This window comes from Dipteris shenzhenensis, chromosome 21 (genome assembly GCF_047967505.1).
Source record: "Dipteris shenzhenensis isolate YYH24624 ecotype China chromosome 21, Dip_SZ_1.0, whole genome shotgun sequence".
In the NCBI taxonomy this organism is placed as follows: Eukaryota; Viridiplantae; Streptophyta; class Polypodiopsida; order Gleicheniales; family Dipteridaceae; genus Dipteris; species Dipteris shenzhenensis.
The window spans coordinates 22802562-22821882 of record NC_141616.1 but is presented as its reverse complement, the minus strand read 5'-3'; the positions used below and the strand labels follow the sequence as shown (position 1 = coordinate 22821882).

Here is a 19321-nt window from a genome sequence, read left to right as displayed (position 1 = left end):
TAAGCATGAGCATATGTCTCCTTCTCTTATGCTCATGCATAAGAGGAGTCTTATGCATAAGCTTCTCTCTTCTCCTCTTTCCCCTCCTCTTTTCCCTCTTTCATGCTCATGCTCTTATGCTCATGCATAAGCTGAGAGCATGAGCATGAAAGAGGGAAGAGAGGAGGGGAAAGAGGAGAAGAGGGAAGAAGAGGGAAAGAAAAGAGAGATTGGAAAAGGGGAAAGAGGGAAAGAAAGAGAGAAGAAGAGGAAAAGGAAAGAGGGAAAAAGAGACATATGTCTCCTTCTTTTATGCTCATGCTTATGCTTATCCTTATGCATGAGCATAAGAGCATGAGCATGAAAGAGGGAAAAGAGGGGGGGAAAGAGGAGAAGAAGAGGGAAACGAAAGAGGAAAAAAGAGGGGGAAAGAGATTGAAAGATTGAAGGAGAAGGAGAAGGAGAAGGAGAGGAGGGAAAGAAGAGGAGAGAAGAGGGAAGAGAGGGGAAGAGAAGGTTCCTACGCCCATCACTGCAGCTAGCACTTAAGGCACTAGCTGCAAGCCAATGCAAATTAGAAAAATAACAAATGGAAAAAAGAGGAAGCACTTACTTGGAATAGTACGTCCCGCTCGATGTTTTGTGGACTGGCCCTACAAAAGAGAAGAGTCTTCTTTCTTTCTTAAAATCTCATTTTTTGTTTCAATCCTTTGAAATCAAGCATGAAAACTAGTAAGGAGCTTTAGCAATACAAGGATAAGCACTCACAAAACGAAATCTCACAGAAAACCTACCTACATTGTTCAAAGAGACTCACCTCTTCAAAAACTTCCTTTCAAGAAACCAAAGAGGGAGAAGGGTGGAGGGGGAGCACAAGAGCTAGGAGAGGGGTGAGTAGTGGTGAGGAGTGGAGAATGGAGTGGGAGGTCGTCGGAAATAGGTGGGAGGAGAGATCGCTTTGCTTACAATAGAAATTAGAGAGTGCAAAAGAAAGCGCCGCGCATCGCGACGGGTTTTGGTTTAAATCCACAGCGTCGCTATATAGCGACGCTTTTCCGTCGCTATATAGCGACTCTTTAGTGTCGCTATATAGCGACCTTTAACATTAAAAATATCAAACCCTAAAAGTCGCTATATAGCGACGTTTAACCCTAAAAGTCGCTATATAGCGACTTTTAACCCTAAAAGTGGCTATATAACGACCTTTAACCCTAAGTGTCGCTATATAGCGACACTTATACCTTAAAAGTATCAATTCAAGGCACTTGATCTAAGAAGAGAGGGAAGGAGCTCATGGGTGGCTAATTTTTGGATCTTAAAGGATTTCCTTGCATTTTGTATTGTGACTTTAGAGGTGTGCAGATAGAAGGGACATGGTGGTGCACATGGTGATGGATCATCAAAAAGTCATTGCTATTTGAGTTCATGATTAATATTGCATGCGTACACGACACGAAATCTTGAGACAGGATGAGGAGGGTGGTGTGCATATTCCTTCACACTACCAATGTGGATATGAAGATAGAGATCATGTGGATATGGAGATGCCACTACCAATGCCGGATCCAATTGATCCAAATGGATTTAGAGAAGAAGATGAAGATCACAATATGAGCCAAGACGAAGATGTGCATAATGACATCATATGGGAGGAAGATGGAGATCATGATATTGAGGAAGAAGATGAAAATCATCAAGAATCACCCGACTTTATTGAAGAAGATGATCAAGTCTATGGTGAACGTACGATGATGATATAGGAGATCAACTCAATATAGAGTTGGAGATAGACTTGTTTGGCACACTAGACTTGGTTCAGGATGAAACCAACTCTCAAACATAGACATGAATATATGAGCTTCGAACTTGATGTACATGTTCTTGTACTTTTATTCTTTTAAAGGATCAAACATGTATATGCTCTCGTATTTTTATTCTCTATGAGATTAAACATGTATGAAAATTTAAAAAATTTTGTCATTGGAAAAAACTAACTTTTAAGGCCTATATGAGTAAAAAACATCTCTGAAAAACGTCGCTATAACATAGTATCTTAGTGTCACTATATAGCGACTCTTAAAAGTCGCTATATAGCGACCTTTATAACCGTCGCTATATAGCGACTTTTGCTTAACGTCGCTATATAGCGACGCTTTACGGGACGCGCTTTTCATACCGACGATTAGTGCCCCATCCGCGCTAAGCGTCGGTACGTAAACGTCACAATAGGATCCATGTGTAGTAGTGATTGCAAACCCATGACTCAAATGAAAAAATGAAATCCAAACATTATCAAGGACAAAGTCATGAAATATTACTCGAAGACCTATGACAGTTGGAATATTGAAAGAAGTTTAAAAAAAGCTATACAAAGATTACCGAAGTGAAGATTTGCCACCCAAGAAAGTCTCAAGAGGGCTTGAAAGAGCAATGTCATACTCCTAGGCTCTTGCTGTTGCCAATTGCAAAACTTCCTTGTACACAACATTTGTGGTAGCAGTATTATCCATCTCCTCGCCCCTGGCATCAGACGCACTCTGCAAAATGAAAACCTTAAGTAACAGCGTTTGATGCTCGAATATGTGAAAATGCCACGTATAGTTGGCCATGATTGAATACCGGTGTCGCCAAGTACAACCCCAAAACAAACAATGTTTGGCCCTGTGGCTTATTGATTGTCATGCCAAATGCCAATCGGATAGGAAATTACTGTCTCCTCATGTCGAATGGGAGTTTAAGGTTGGTCAGAATGAATGTTATCCTTCGAATAAACGTTCTATCACCAGCATTGGTACCAGAAATGATTTCAGCTTCTAACACTTTCATGTGAAACTCTTTCCAAATACACATCCGCAAACAAAGTCATAACTGAACATACAAAATCTACAATAGACACACAAACATCCCTAAACGGAAAACTTTGTGGCCATGTACTATAGGGAAAAAGCCTGCACCGATCATGTACTCCACATCTGCCACGTCCAAAAAAAATTTCTCTATGACAGAGTACTTCAAAAATATCACATCCAAAAGTGCAATCACATGTCTGAACATGCAATAGCTACATCAAACAATTGATTGATATACTCGGGGGGGTCACTCATAATATGTAACCCTATCACGTGAGTTCAATAGAAGGATAATTTCTATTTCTAAAATTCACAGAAATAAATATACATAAGGGACTATTTAAAATAGTTTTGGAAAAAATTTACAGATTTGTATAGAAAAGGGATACATTTTAGTAATGAAAAATTTATAGATAAGGGATTTTAGAAATAGGGCTTGAACGCACATGATATAGAGGGTTTACACATAGCGACCCCCCCGAGTTGATATATCCAAATACACAGCTGCAAATAAAGTCATAACTGAACATACAAAATCTACAACAGCAGACACACAAACATCCCTAAAGGAAAAGTCTGCGGCCATGTACTGTAGGGAAAAGCCTGCGACGTTCGCCACATCCACCGCAACTATGAAAATACAATGGGGTACCAACAATCATATCTAGGCTAGCATCACACAGAAAGATAATTTGGGAACTATAATTATTGAGCCGGCAATCTAGGACAGTGTAATATCGCAAATGGACTCGTCCATCCAAACGATTATGGGCGTGGAGATTCATTAGAAATCTTGAATCAGGAACAGTCCTAAAAGACAAACAATAGCATGTTTTCCCACTCAAATAAAAACTTTTGTTTTAACAAAAATAAAGCAACAAACAATGTACATGGTTCTTACCCAAGGTAGCTCTCCAGCTCAAGCAAATCCAACAACAGTTGCGTGCTCTCCAGAGATCCCCAGTGTTTGATGCTCAGATATGTGAAAATTCCACGCATTGATGGCCATGACTAAATACCGGTGTCGCCAAGTACAGCCCCCAAAATAGACAATGTTTGGCCCTGTGACTTATTGATTGTCGTGCCAAATGCTAATCAGATAGGAAATTGCCGTCTCCTCATGTCGAATGGAAGTTTAAGGTTGCTCAAAATGAATGTTATCCTTCAAATAAACGTTCTATCACCAGCATTGGTACTAATAATGATTTTAGCTTCTAACACTTTCGTGTGAAACTCTTTCGAGTAACCTGACCCGTCTACGATGGGCTAGTGACCCGCTCCGCTGGGTCTCAAGATGCTAAAATGTCTGAAACCAACAACATATTCTAACAAAAAAAAATGTCTATGGCATAGTACTTCAAAATATTACATCCGAAAGTGAAACCAGAGAACTCATTGATATGTCCAAATACACATCCGTATACAAAGTCATAACTAAACATACAAAATCTACAATACACACACAAACATCCCTAAAGGAAAAAGTCTGCGGCCATGTACTATAGGGAAAAGCCTAAAGAATTGATTGATATATCCAAATACATAGCCGCAAAATAAAGTCATAACCAAACATACAAAATCTACAATAGACGCACAAACATCCCTAAGGGAAAAGTCTACGGCCATGTACTGCATGGAAAAGCCTACGACGGCCATTCACTCCACGTCCACCGCATCCCTCGAGGGAGTCACTATGTATAAACCCTCTATATCACGTGCATTCAAGGCCTATATTTAAAGTCCCTTATCTGTAAAAAATTTCATGAATAAAATGTACCCCTTTTCTATACAAATCTGTAAATTTTTTCCAAAACTATTTTAAATAGTCCCTTATGTATATTTATTTCTGTAAATTTTAGAAAGAAAAAAAATCCTTCTGTTGAACTCACGTGATAGGGTTACATATGATGAGTGACCCCCCCGAGCCGCATCCGGCCCGTCCACCGTGGCTACGAACATACAACGGAGTACCAACAATTGTATCTGGACCAGCATCACATAGAAAGATAATTGAGGAATGTTAATTATTGAGCCATAAAACTTTCATACATGTATGTTGGTAAAACCCAACTCATTCTTTAGAGTACTTACTCAGACGCAAAGGGCTGTCAACAATGCTCACATAAGTGTACGTGTAGTCCCCATTTTTCCCTCGATATAAAATTGGTGTCCCCATACATTCATAGTATCCCAGCCAGTGAACAATGATGGTCTGTGGTCCATCATCCCTATGAAGCCAGCAAGCCAGGACAGCGTAATATCCCAAATGCACTCATCCATCCAAAGGATTGTGGATGTGGAGATTCATTAGAAACCTTGAATCACGAACAGTCCTAAAAGAAAAACAATACCATGTTTTCCCACTCACATATAATCGAAAAAAAACCTTTTAACAAAAAAATAAAGCAACAAACAATGTACATGATTCTTACCCAAGGTAGCTCTCGAGCTCAAGCAAATCCAACAACAGTTGCACGCTCTCCAGAGATCCCCAGCCTGCAGGATCTGCAATTTTCTAAAAGTGAGTGACTATACCATTAAACATGTCAACATAAAACATGGTTGTCAAGCAACTATGTACCTTGCACCTGCGCTCCTGTCGTCTCCTCATGTCGAATGGAAGTTTAAGCTTGGTTGGAATGAATGTTATCCTTCGAATAAACATTCTATCACCAGCATTGGTACCAATAATGATTTCAGCTTCTAACACTTTCGTGTGAAACTCTTTCGAGTAACCTGACCCGTCTACGACGGGCTAGCGACCCGCTCTGCTGGGTCTTAAGATGCTAAAATGTCTGAATCCAGCAACATATTCTAACCAAAAAAAATGTCTGACATAGTACTTCAAAATATTACATCCAAAAGTGAAACCAGAGAACTCATTGATATGTCCAAATACACATCCGCATACAAAATCATAACTGAACATACAAAATCTACAGTAGATACACAAACATCCCTAAAGGGAAAAGTCTGCGGCCATGCACTATAGGGAAAAGCCTGTGCCGTCCATGTACTCCACATCTGCCACGTCCAAAAAAAAACTTCTCTATGACAGAGTACTTCAAAAATATCACATCCAAAAGTGCAGTCACATGTCTGAACATGCAATAGCTACATCAAAGAACTGATTGATATATCCAAATACACAGCCGCAAAATAAAGTCATAACTGAACATACAAAATCTACAATACACACACAAACATCCCTAAGGGAAAAGTCTGCAGCCATGTACTGCAGGGAAAAGCCTGTGACGGCCATTCATTGTACGTCCACCACATCCACTGCGTCCACTGTGGCTATGAACATACAACGGAGTACCAACAATTGTATCTGGACCAGCATCACATAGAAAAATAATTTAGGAACTATAATTATTGAGCCATAAAACTTTTATACATGTATGTTGGTAAAACCCAACTCATTCTTTAGAGTACTTACTCAGACGCAAAGGGCTGTCAACAACGCTGACAAAGGTATACGTGTAGTCCCCATTTTGCCCTCGATAGAAAATTCGTGTCCGCACACATTCATAGTATCCCAGCCAGCGAATAGTGATGGTCTGTGGTCCATCATCCCTATGAAGCCGGCAAGCCAGGACAACATAATATCCCAAATGGACTCGTCCATCCAAAGGATTGTGGACGTAGAGATTCATTAGAAACCTTGAATCAGGAATACTCCTAAAAAACAAACAATAGCATGTTTTCCCACTCAAATATAATCCAAAAAAACTTTTGTTTTAACAAAAATAAAGCATTAAAGAATGTACACAGTTCGTACCCAAGGTAGCTCTCCAGCTCAAGCAAATCCAACAACAGTTGCGCGCTCTCCAGAGATCCCCAGCCCGTAGGATCTACAATTTTCTAAAAAGTGAGTGACTATACTATTAAACATGTCAACATAAAATGTGGTTGTCAAGCAACTATGTACCTTGCACCTGTGCTCTTGTTTCGGTGACAGACGTGAACTGCCTAGACATCCTATCACATTGCAAAAAAAGAATGCACATGTCAATCTACATATACTGAAAAAAAACAATAGGCTTTGAAGAGAAAATAGCCTCTAGTGTATTGCAAACCCATAACTCAAATGGAAAATGAAATCCAAACATTATCAAGGACAAAGTCATGAAATATTACGTCTCACTTCATCTTTGTATAAATAGCCAACATTCCCAAAGACCTATGATAGTTGGAATATTGAAAGAACTTAAAAAAAGCTATACAAAGATTACCGAAATGAAGATTTTCCACCCAAGAAAGTCTGAGGAGGGCTTGAAAGAGCAATGTCACACTCCTAGGCTCTTGCTGTTGCCAATTGCAAAACTTCCTTGTACACAACATTTGTGGTAGAAGTATTATCCATCTCCTCACCCCTGGCATCAGATGCACCCTACGAAATGAAAACCTTAACAACACCATATTAGAGAATTTGGGAAATTCCTGATAATTTGGGAACTTTTGAGGGGTTGTAATTATGTAACATTCAATGTTTTTCATTGATTTTTCCCATAGATTTGGGAGTCCATCCAAATCTTGCAAATGTGCATGGTTTGCATAAACATAAATAAAATGTCAAATGTTGAGGTTTCGACCAATGCATGGTATTTTTTGAGGGGTTACAATTACAATGCATTGAGTGGACTCCATTGACTTTCTCCCTGGATTTGGCCGTGTATATGAAATTCACAATTTGGAGTGTGCCTGTTCTGCATTAGCCGAGAAAAAAACATCATATGTTTGAGTTTAATGAAGCATTTTTTGCCTCTTCTCAAAAAAAGGTGGTGTTCAAAAACACCATTTTAGTTTAGTTGGAGAAAAAGTAAGAATGCAACACTAGTCCTTGATCTTTTGTCAAGTGTGCAAAACTTGCAACCACAAAGCAATGGTCTGCAAAAAAAAAGATAAAGAAAAAAGATCAATGTCATACCTTCCAAATATTTGTCAGTATTCAAATAAATTATTCTTGTGCAAGGAAAAAAAAGTCATGCTTTTCAAGTACCTTCACTCCATTGTGGAGTCAGCATCAGAGTCAGAATCAGTTCTATGAGCCAAATTGGATAAAGCTCGCTTGCGTGCAATGGTTGGTATCTTCACCTTGATGGGGAGGTTGCTGCTCTTCGAGGAAACCTTCTTTGAGAGGTTACATTTTGGAACCCATGACCATACAATAGCATCAACAGATTCCCAACGTGGAGGATCACCTTTATTGCACATCCAAATCTTGTTCCAACAATCTGCATACACCTCCTCAATTTCTGCATTGTGTCTTTTGCATATAGGTGCCCAATATTGTATGAAAACCTTCTTGAAATTTTTAGATTTATTATCCTTTTGTACATCAGTTTGAGCAATGCCTAGCCAAATTGGGTAAATTTTTTCTGCTGGTCGGACCAAAAGAAAGTGTCCTTTTTGTACATCAACCATTGGATCAAATGATTGTTTTGGCTTTTTCCTTTGAGGTCCACAGTAATGATCATTCAACTCTTCAATTCCTTGAAACTCATCGTTTTCATTATCAAATACTTGCACACAATCAATATGTTGCGTCTTTGGCCAAAATCTCTCATACATGCCCTCTACACTATTGTTTGGTTTATCAAGCTCATCAATCATGTTCTTCCAGTACTTCACTACTGGCTTGTAAAACTTTGTGAAAGATGCATCTGGACCTTGCAGGTGTGCCCATTTTTCCCAAAAGCGTACATACTCCTTGATACCAACTATCACATCTAAGTGATCCTTCACATACTTGAACATGGTTACATAAGGCGGCTCTCCACTTGGTAGCATTGGATGACCATCCAGATGTCTCTTCCACAACTCAATGCCACCTTCACTTGGTTGCCAATCTAATGATCGTGGATGCACTTTATATTGCATGATAGGAACTTCATTTCGCATAAAGAACCGAAATTGGAGAGGCTTTGAGTGTCCCACTAAAGAATCTTTCCCATCGCATAGGCATCCATCAACATAGCTCTTGAAATCAGGGACTTCCGTTACCAAAAATGGCGTTGGAGAAGACTCCTCACATTGTCTAAAAGTATCCATGAGATGTGCAAATGTCAATGTTTGGCTAGTTCTTAACCTCTCTGAAAACCTGCTAAACATTGCATCAATATCCTCATGTGTATGCCCAACCATCAAGAATCCCAATTGAATTGACTTGAAAATCCCTCGAGCAACAAGTAATGATAGGTATGCAAACAAGTACCTATTCTTGTTTTCAGAACCACAATTATCCAACTGCAACAATAGGTGCTCGGGTAGTTTCTTATAAGGATTTTCTTGATGGGAACTTCCAAGTCCAAGGTCTTTGAATGTTCCACCCACTGCTCCAAGATGAAGTTGTTGCTTGCCATTAGAAACATAGTGAGAATCCAATGCTTCTCTTGAGGTTAGTGCATTTAGCAGAGCGTTGTCAGACCTGGGCATCCCATCATGTACTAAATCTCCAAGTGCATGGTTATCAAATCTTTCAAGATTTCTCAAACACAAAGCCAATGAACCAATCGTGAAGTTAGGATCCGACGGCCACAAGGATAAAGAAAAGTGACCATAACGTCCTTGACCATGTCCATGTGTTATCATGCCAGTCAAAGCCACTGGGAGCTGAAAGGACTTGTCTGTGTCCTTTGAACGATTGCGTAATCTAGGGATGGCTGTCTTCTTTTGGTCCATCTTATCATGGATAATGCACAAGTATGTCTGAGGATACATTTCAGAAAATCTGCGCCAAGTGTAGTACACATTTCTACAACTTTTTTGTTGTAACATGTGTTTTCTTCTATCTTCCATCAACTTATTACGTTCATTTTGGCATTTTGTCGCTGCAAGCTGAGCCTTGATTGCACTACATAAACCACACTTAGAGAATTCACTTGTTTTTGACAAAGTTACATGCTTGAATTCAGAGTTCCATATGCGGTTGAATGTGGAAGTTGACATCTCTTTACAACCCAAACTATGCTTTAATTGCATGTTAACTTCATAGAGAATATCAACCTGCTTGTATACATCCGGTATCACCAACTGTGTTTCCCTTGATCCATCCTGAAGTGTTCTACTTTTGTGTGGCATACGCTCAGAATTGTTATCCACAAAATCTTGGATTATGGCTCTACCCAGTTCTGTGTGGTCCCAACCTCTCCGCACGATTCCTTTATTACCATGTATGCACCTTCGTATACCAATTTCAAATTGCTCCCTGTATCGATAAAATGTTGTTTTTGGAATACCATGCATTTCATACCATGCTCTACAACAAACTTGAATACCATTCAATGAAAAGACATATTTGAACTGCCCATTGTCATCTTTTCGACAAGCAACCCCAAGAGTGTCATATACATAATTGGTGCGAGCCTCCAAACTTTGGCCCCAATACTCTATGCGTAATTTGGATATCATTTGACGATCGGCAAATTGACAACAATTTTGTTTACAACAATCAATCATCGATACTTTTATGACTGCATCCCTTGTGAGTCTAGATGATGCTAATGGCATGCCATGTTTTTTAGCTTTTCTCTTTATCATGCAATAACGCCTCTTTTTTGTGGATTTTTCCATTGGGTCCTCATCTTCCATGTGCTTTTTCCCAAAACCACTTGAAGAATTCATGGTGTCATCGATTCTTAATGAAGTTCCATCTAAAAAGGTTATTTGTGCAATGGGCCATTTTATTAAGTGGATGGTATCGATGCTTGATACATCACTATGATACTTTTCAATTCCCACACCTAGATTACCTTCACCAAGCATCTCAAAATTTATAGGTTCAAATGGGTAGACATACAAAACAACACCCTCTGCAATGCTCTTGGTTTTCTGCTCATCCCATATTAAGACTTTCTTGTCCTTCCATGATTCTCGAATGGAAAACTCATCATATTCACATAGAGGTTCAACGTCAATGGTATCTGATGTTATATCATTCATTGGTACAATAGCTCCATTGACATTGTCCACACAACTCATTGATCGTGCTTTCCAACGAACAACATTACCCAAAGCCTCATAGACTAAGAATGCATCCATTGTAGGAAATGGAAGAAGTGCACTTTCATCCATACAAATATCGATCGCCACTGATACATTGTTTTCCCCCAAGGGCACACCTTGGCACATGTCATCATGTGATGTAGAGAATATTGTCCCAATGGCAACAATCTTTCCACTGACAAGCAAGTTGACTTTAACCCCCACTTTCAATGTGGCACCTGCATAGTACATAGCATTTGTTATAGTTCAATATTGATTTCTGATGGTGTGACTTAGGATGAAAATGCTTTACAAGATTTCATTGCAAGACCAAATCTTCCTAAACCTTGGTGCTTTGAATTTTAGGCAGCAAAATTTGGCTACATGGCCAAATCTTCATAAACCATGGTGCTTTGAAATGGAGATAGCAAGATTTGTCCACACAAACAAATCTCCCGAGACGCTGGTGCTTTCAAGAAGCCATCAAGATTTATCCACACATCCAAATCTACTTAGACCTTGGTGCTTTGAAAGAAGCCCACAAGATTTGGCCACATGGTCAAATCTCCCCAGACCCTGGTGCTTTGAAAGGAGCCAAAAAGATTTGGCCACATGGCCAAATCTCCTAAGACAGTAGTGCTTTGAAAGAAGCAATAAGATTTGGCCACGCGGCCATATCTGCTCAGACCTTGGTGCTTTCAAAGAAGCTAGCAAGATTTGGATGCACGGCCAAATCCTTCGAGACCTTGGTGACTTCTTTCAAAGCACTAAGAAGATTTGTTTGTCGCGTTCTTTCAAACTTGGGGAGATTTGGTCATGTGGCCAAATCTTGTAGGCTTCTTTCAAAGCACTAGGGTATGGAGAGTTTTGGCCGTGCAACCTCCTCTTGCATGCTTCTTTCAAATCACCAGGTTCTGGGGGATTTGGCCATGTGGCCAAATCTTTCAAAGCATTAGGGTTTGGGAAGATTTTGCCGTGTTGCCAAATGTTGCTAGCTTCTTTGAAATCACTAGGAAGATTTGGCCACATGGCCAAATCTTCTTTCAAATCACTAGGAAGATTTGGCCACATGGACAAATCTTCAAACGTTAAATTTAAAAATTGAAAATCCAGATTTTAAAATTTAAAATTTAAAGTTCGAAATTCAAAATTCAAAATTCAAAATTCAAAATTCAAAATTTAAAATAAAAAATTCAAATTTCAAGTTTCAAGTTTCAAATTTTGAAATTCAAATCTAGAGATCCTACTTTCAAAAAAATCGTACATGCTTTTCATGATTCACACTATTACACTTTAAAATCATACTATTACTTTAAAAGCAAACTAGAAAATCTAAAACTATTAAAAAACCAAAACTTTAAAAGGCAAAGCTAAACAAACCTTTGAAACCAAGCATAAAAAGTAAACCTATGAGAAGGAATTGAATTCGTCTTCATGGGGGATCAAGTGCTAGGCTCACCTTGTTCTCTCCCTTCCTAGATCTCCAATGTGTACGTAGGGTGGTTTGAGAGCTTTAGGACAACGTCTTAGATGGGGTAGTTCTTGAAAAACACTCCTCCACCCTTGCTTAGCTAATTGCAAGTAAAAAAGTTCAAAACTATGTCAAAATGAGAGGTCCCGGGAGGCTCCCCATCCCAGTTTTGTCCTAACAATGTGTACTCAACTATGTAAGTTTTAAACTTCCATTACCAATTCAACTCTCCATAGATTCCACACACAATAGTTGGATTAGAAAGAGGTCCTTTTTTTTTTTTTTTTTTTTTTTTTTTTTTTTTTTTTTTTTTTTTTTTGTTGTTGTTGTTGTTGTTGCTCTACAAGCTTTTGGGTAGATTGCTCCTTCCCCCCAAAACATGCTTTTTTGGGGGGGATTGCTCCTTCTCTTCCCGCCCTCGGTTCCTTCTCCAAACCGCTCGCTACTTCTACTCCTTCACCAAGCCGCTCCTCGTCATCGTCTTCCCTTCTGCTCCCCGCTTCTGCTCCTTCTCCAAACCGCCCCTTCTGCTCCTTCTCCAAACCGCTCGCTGCTTCTGCTCCTTCTCCAAGCCCCTCCTCGTCATCGTCTTCCCTTCTGCTCCCCAAGCCGCTCCTCATCGTCGTCTTCTCTTCTGCTCCTTCTCCTCCTTCTCGCGGCTACGTGCTCCTCCTCGCGGTTCGTCGCTGCTCTTCTCACCCTGCTCAAGCCGCTCCTCATCCCTCCGTCGCCTTCTCTTCTGCCCCTCCCCTCGTTCTCGTGGTTCCTCTTCTCCCCCGCTCACGCCGCTCCCCCTCCTCCTCCTCCCCGCTCATGCTCCACTCTCCTCGTCCCTCCGCCATCTTCTTCTCGCTGCTGCTCCTCCTTCTCACGGTTCCTCTTCCGCTCATGCTTTGCTCTCCTCCTCCCTCCGACGGAAGCTTGCTCACGCTCCGTGTTACTCCTCTCCGTCCCTCTAGATCTTCCCTAATGAGGAGACACTGAGCAGCCGCTTCAGAAGGATCACCACCGAAGAGCTTGTAGAAGGACTACACCGATATGAAGGAGATAGGATTTGTTGCAAGACAAGAGATAGGATAGGAGCCAAAACGTGGAGTCTCAATCCGACACTGAGAATAACGAGAACACTGTCCACAATTGATTGAAATCCAAATAGCACAAGCTCACGAACAACAATGGCTACTCAATCATCCAAGTAAGAAAATGAAAGAAATCGAAAGTGTACCTAATTCTTGCATCTTCTCCATTTTTTCCATTTCGAAACACCACGATTTGAAAGAAAGAGTCTTGTAAAAGTAGGAATCTTGAAGTGTGATTTGAAAGTAGGGTCTTTATTATATGATTTGACTTTCAGATCTTGAAATTTGAAATTTGAATTTTGTATCTAAGATTCAAAATTTCAATTTTGAATTTTGAATTTTAAATTTTGAATCTAAGATTTTGAATTTTGAAATTTGAAATTTTCAGATTTGAAATTTGAATCTTAAGATTTGAATTTTGAATTTTAAATGGGGAGATTTGGCCATGCGGCCAAATCTTCTTGGCTTCTTTCAAAACATACAAGATTTGGCCGTACGGCCAAATCTTCCTAGACCTTGGTGATTTGAAGAAGCTATAAAGATTTGGCATCACAACTAAATCTTCCTAAACCTTGCTGCTTTGAAAAGATTTGTCCACATAGCCAAATCTTCCTAGACACTCATGATTAGAAAGAAGATAGCAAGATTTGGCCGCATGGCCAAATCTCCCTAGACCCTCGTGATTAGAAAGAAGCTAGCAAGATGGCCGCATGGCCAAATCTCTTTAGACCTAGGTGATTTAAAAGAAGCTAGAAAGATTTGGCATCACAACCAAATCTCCCCAAATCTTGCTGCTTTGAAAAGATTTGGCCGCACGGCCAAATCTCCCTAGACCCTTGTGATGAGAAAGAAGCTAGCTGCACAGTCAAATCTCCCTAAACCCTTGTGACTTATAAAAAGCTAGAAAGATTTCACATCGTAGCCAAGTCTCCCCAAACCTTTGTGCTTTGAAAACTTGGTGCTTTGAAAAGATTTGGCTGCACGGCCAAATCTCCCCAAACCTGGCGCTTTGAAAAGATTTGGCTGCATGGCCAAATCTTCCTAAACCTGTGCTTTGAAAAGAATTCGCCGCACGGCCAAATCTCCATAGACCCTTATGATTAGAAAGAAGCTAGCAAGATTTGACCACACACAAATCTCACCAAACCCTGGTGCTTTGAAAAGATTTGGCTGCACGGCCAAATCTCCATAGACCCTCGTGATTAGAAAGAAGCTAGCAAGATTTGGCCGCACGGCCAAATCTCCCTAAACCTGGTGCTTTGAAAAGATTTGGCTGCACGGCCAAATCTCCCTAAACCTGGTGCTTTGAAAAGAATTGGCCACACGGCCAAATCTCCCTAAACCTGGTGCTTTGAAAAGAATTGGCCGCACGGCCAAATCTCCCTAAACCTGGTGCTTTGAAAAGAATTGGCCACACGGCCAAATCTCCATAGAACCTTGTGATTGGAAAGAAGCTAGCAAGATTTGACCGCACACAAATCTCCCCAAACCCTGGTGCTTTGAAAAGATTTGGCTGCACGGCCAAATCTCCCTAAACCTGGTGCTTTGAAAAGAATTGGCCGCACGGCCAAATCTCCCTAAACTTGGTGCTTTGAAAAGAATTGGTTGCACGGCCAAATCTCCATAGAACCTTGTGATTGGAAAGAAGCTAGCAAGATTTGACCGCACGCAAATCTCCCCAAACCCTGGTGCTTTGAAAAGATTTGGCTGCGGCCAAATCTCCCTAAACCTGGTGCTTTGAAAAGAATTGGCCGCACGGCCAAATCTCCCTAAACCTGGTGCTTTGAAAAGAATTGGCTGCATGGCCAAATCTCCATAGACCCTTGTGATTGGAAAGAAGCTAGCAAGATTTGACTGCACACAAATCTCCCCAAACCCTGGTGCTTTGAAAATATTTGGCCGCACGACCAAATCTCCATAGACCCTCGTGATTAGAAAGAAGCTAGCAAGATTTGGCCGCACGGCCAAATCTCCCTAAACCTAAGTGATTTAAAAGAAGCTAGAAAGATTTGACTGATTTGAAAGAAGCTAGCAAGATTTGGTTGCACAGCCAAATCTCTCCAGACCCTAGTGCTTTGAAAGAAGCCCACAAGATCTGGAAACAAGGCCAAATCTCCCCAAACTTTGGTGCTTTGAAAGAAGCCCATATGATTTGGCCACACATCCAAACCTCCCGTTCCAGTGCTTTAAAAGAAGCCCATAAGATTTGGCCGCACGGCCAAATCTCCCTAGAATCTGGTGCTTTCCAAATCTACTACTATGTCTAGTGTCCAATTCTAGATTCTATTTCAGATATGTTTATCGATAATGTGTTTTGTCTAACATTAAAGATTATAAAGATGATACTTTGTATATTGCTTGGATTTTTTTTACAGGAAAGACACAAATGTGAAGAAGGTTGAGAAAGTTATAAGTGGATTTGCAGAAAAAAGCATACCTTGGTACTTTGACATATATAGTATTGAGGGAGCACAGTTGACACGAGTTCACTTATTTGTTTTGTTACCTAATAAAAGTGCATACACTTGTGTTGGATCGGTACATCAAATCACTGAAGATGTGGTTGGAAAAGAGGGAGATATTGGATTGTTGATCATTATAAATCAAAATAAGAAGTTTCTCTTGGATCCTAGCGATTATGAAGCATCTCGTATGAAGTCTGATGTAGATGACAACATGCACTCAAGAGGCTGGATAAGTGTTGAATCAATTGATGGAAATGAAATTGACACAGTGACAACAATCATTGAATCATATCGCAAAGTTTCAGCAACATTAAAGAAGCGTGGTTCAAGCACCAGGTGGTAGCGGAGAAGGGGCAAAGAAAGGAAAGCTAACTATAGTTGATGTACCACAAGAAGGAACACCTCCAGAGGGTATGCTAGCAGTTGTGGAAAGAAGCAGTGGTAGTGAATTGGAGCCAAGTGGAAAGGTCATAGGAAAAAAAGGGCAAAAGAAACCATCAGGCTTGGTGGAATATGAAAAATACTACCCATTCGGGTTGCATGCAACATTTTCAATTCCAGTTACAAGATGTCAAAAAGCTCCTCCAAGCTATGTATATAGAGGGTTGAACAAAGAGCATGTGGAGAAGCTTGCTGCAGACTTCGGTTATAACTCTAGGCCTCCTGCTGCTGTAGCGGATTTAATGCCTTTCAATCCTGAAACAAAGCAGCCCCTGGAAAGGGTAGATAAAAAGGATTTAACCAAGTGCCACTACTGGATACTATCTGGACAACATTCAATATATGCTGCTAAAATATTCACATCTAATGATGATAACAGCACGGCCCAAAGAAAGAACTACTACCGCACCCGCCAGGCGAGGATTGTAGTGAATTGCCCCGCACGCTTTTGTGTGGAGATATCAAAGATGGCAAACCTGGAGTCTCAAAATATCTTGAGACAATCTCCATCATACATTGATATACTTAAGCAGGTGAGGGGACAATGGATTCTCTTTAACAGACCCAAGAAAGCACAACAAGGGCTTGCAAAAGGACATCCAAATCGTGAGAATTGGGATGTAAGTACAGATTTTAATTATGAATCATTTTTTACAAGTCGGTTTCATAATTATTACATTCTAATGGATTCATATATTTTGCAGGCTTTCATTGACACTGGCAAGGTAACATTGGGCAATAGCTTTGCCACGAAGGATGTACATATGATAATCACAAGCGATGCCATTTATGATGGTTGGATCTCCATCCTTGAGGATTACATTGCAGGCAAATATTCACAAGATGGAAAATGCCGTAGGCAACCCACAGTCTCAATGTTTAGATGCTTGCGTGGATTGAGTGATGATCAAATTGGTCAAATTCAAAATGACATTAAGGAAGGTAGAGTAGTCATAGCTAAAACAAAGACGGATGCCATGATTCTTGATATTGAAGGACGAGCTATGCAGATCAAGAGAGATGCTGCACTACAAGAAGAACTTTATATGTTTATATCCGCAGAACGGCCTTCTTTAATGTTAAAAAATTGGGATGAGTGCAGATTACATTTTAAAATTACTCCAGAATTGTATCATCGGATTCGTGGTTGCTCTGACTCATGGTTAAAAGTGAAGCTTCAACAGGGCAAGGAAACTCCACCATTGCCTGATGCTGCAAAGGGGTATCTGAGGTGGATTATGGGACAAAGTGAAGGTGCAAGTCATGGACCGAATTCCACCCGGCCTTGGAGGTTCTACACAGTCGGTTCAAACATGGAGGGAATGGAATTTATACATAATGTGTACCAAGAGCCAATGGCAATAGGGGTTGCCTTTTTGGATGTAATGTATGGACCAAGCAGAAGTAGAAATTGGAATGAGGATCGCTTTGAGTGTTTGTTGAAAAGCTTGATGACAATCGCTTCTCCCCCAGTGCAATTCCTTCTTGTGGTGTTCTTGACCATGGACCATGTATCATGTTTGAAGAATGCATTAAATAAGACATGCGGAAAATATAAAATACACTTCGGTTGCCTTAATTTTGAAACTGCAGATATCTTTGTCACTGGATCTATGGATGGCTTAATTGCCTGTGTATTGGTAAGCAAGGAAAAGCATTTCAATGATATTGAGCGCTATACCAATGCACAATGTAAGCCATCAATATATGTTGCAGATGAAAAATATGAAAAATCAAGTGGTGCAGAAGAATCAGGTGATGAGGATGATGATGACGAGGATGATGATGATGAATTTGACATTGAATTGTCCTTGAAAAGAAAACGTTCAAGTATCATGAAAGACATGATCATGGGTTTCTGTCGAGAAGATGAGTATGTATTGGACTTGTTCTCTGAGGGGCTTGCTGCAATAGAGTCTCTTTCTTGTAAGAGGCGTGTTGTTTCAGTTGTTGAGACTTATGAGGAGTTGGCAAAGGTTGAAAGTATATGTTGCACGTATGCTTACAGTAATCATGAAATTCGACAATGGGCTGGCTTGCAAGAACCAATATTGGCAATAGAGGGGGTGCCAAAAGAAGATGATACAATTGAAGGTGGAGGGGATAAAGAAATTGATACCATACTAGGACAAAAAGAGCTTCAACCCTTCAATGAAGAGCAGCGTGAGCATTTACAAAAACACGCTTCAAAGTTTTGGGAAACAGAAGAGGAAGCAACAGGTCCTTGAAATTGTCCTTTTATATGGTGTTCGTGTTTTCCATATGTTATCTTGCTATATTCTCCATATGATGTATTAATTTTGTTCCAAAGATCTTTTAATATTTCTTGGAAATTTCTTCTATCTCATTGCCATAATTCAAACATTCATATGTATTCTTGAATATGTTTAATTTTCTATATTTCATGAAAAGATGTGTTTGCATGTTGTAATACCTTTGGAGTGTGATACACATCCAAATTTATTTACGAGTTCATAAATGTTAAAAAGTGTGTTGAGTCTTGATCGTGATGAATGAATTAGTGTAAATTGTTGTTTCCATCCTTATTCACTTCATATGAATGCTCAAATATGTTTTGGCTGCTTGGCCAAATATTTTCTTAGTGGGAACACTCGGGCAATGCTAGATAATGTTGGACTCCACTCTATCTATTACGCAAAGGTTTTTGGCATTGTAAGGATATGTAATTTTGGGGATTAAAATAACTTGAAAGGGTATAGATTCAACAACTTTAGGGGGTATACTAAGCATATGAACATGAATGCTTTCTTTATTTTAGTATTCCAATTTTGTTTTGAAAAAGAAAAACATGAATAGAAATTGCATTGAGAGCACACAACCTAAAGTTTGACAATTTGGTTTTCCATCTCAATCTTCAGTTTGTTTCTACTTATGAATTTCATTTCCTTGTTTATCAACAGATATTGGCCATCTCAATTTCACATCGCTAGAAGCATTGCCTGTACATGTGACACCTGATCCAATGATTCATTATGTGCCTAATTTGAACATTAGCATGCAAGTTCCAAGCTCAACATGGTTGATTGA

At 39.9% G+C, this 19321-nt stretch overlaps 1 protein-coding gene across 1 annotated transcript in view; it reads right to left on the bottom strand.

The window, feature by feature from the left end:
• The window catches only part of LOC147888645 (uncharacterized), a 157400-nt gene extending 153317 nt beyond the window's left edge, over positions 1 to 4083 (bottom strand). Inside the window, exon 1 of the mRNA XM_087392825.1 lies at positions 4063 to 4083. The gene's annotated coding sequence lies outside the window, so the exon portion shown is untranslated. The remainder of the gene's footprint in view (positions 1 to 4062) is intronic.
• Positions 4084 to 19321: the final 15238 nt, after the last annotated feature.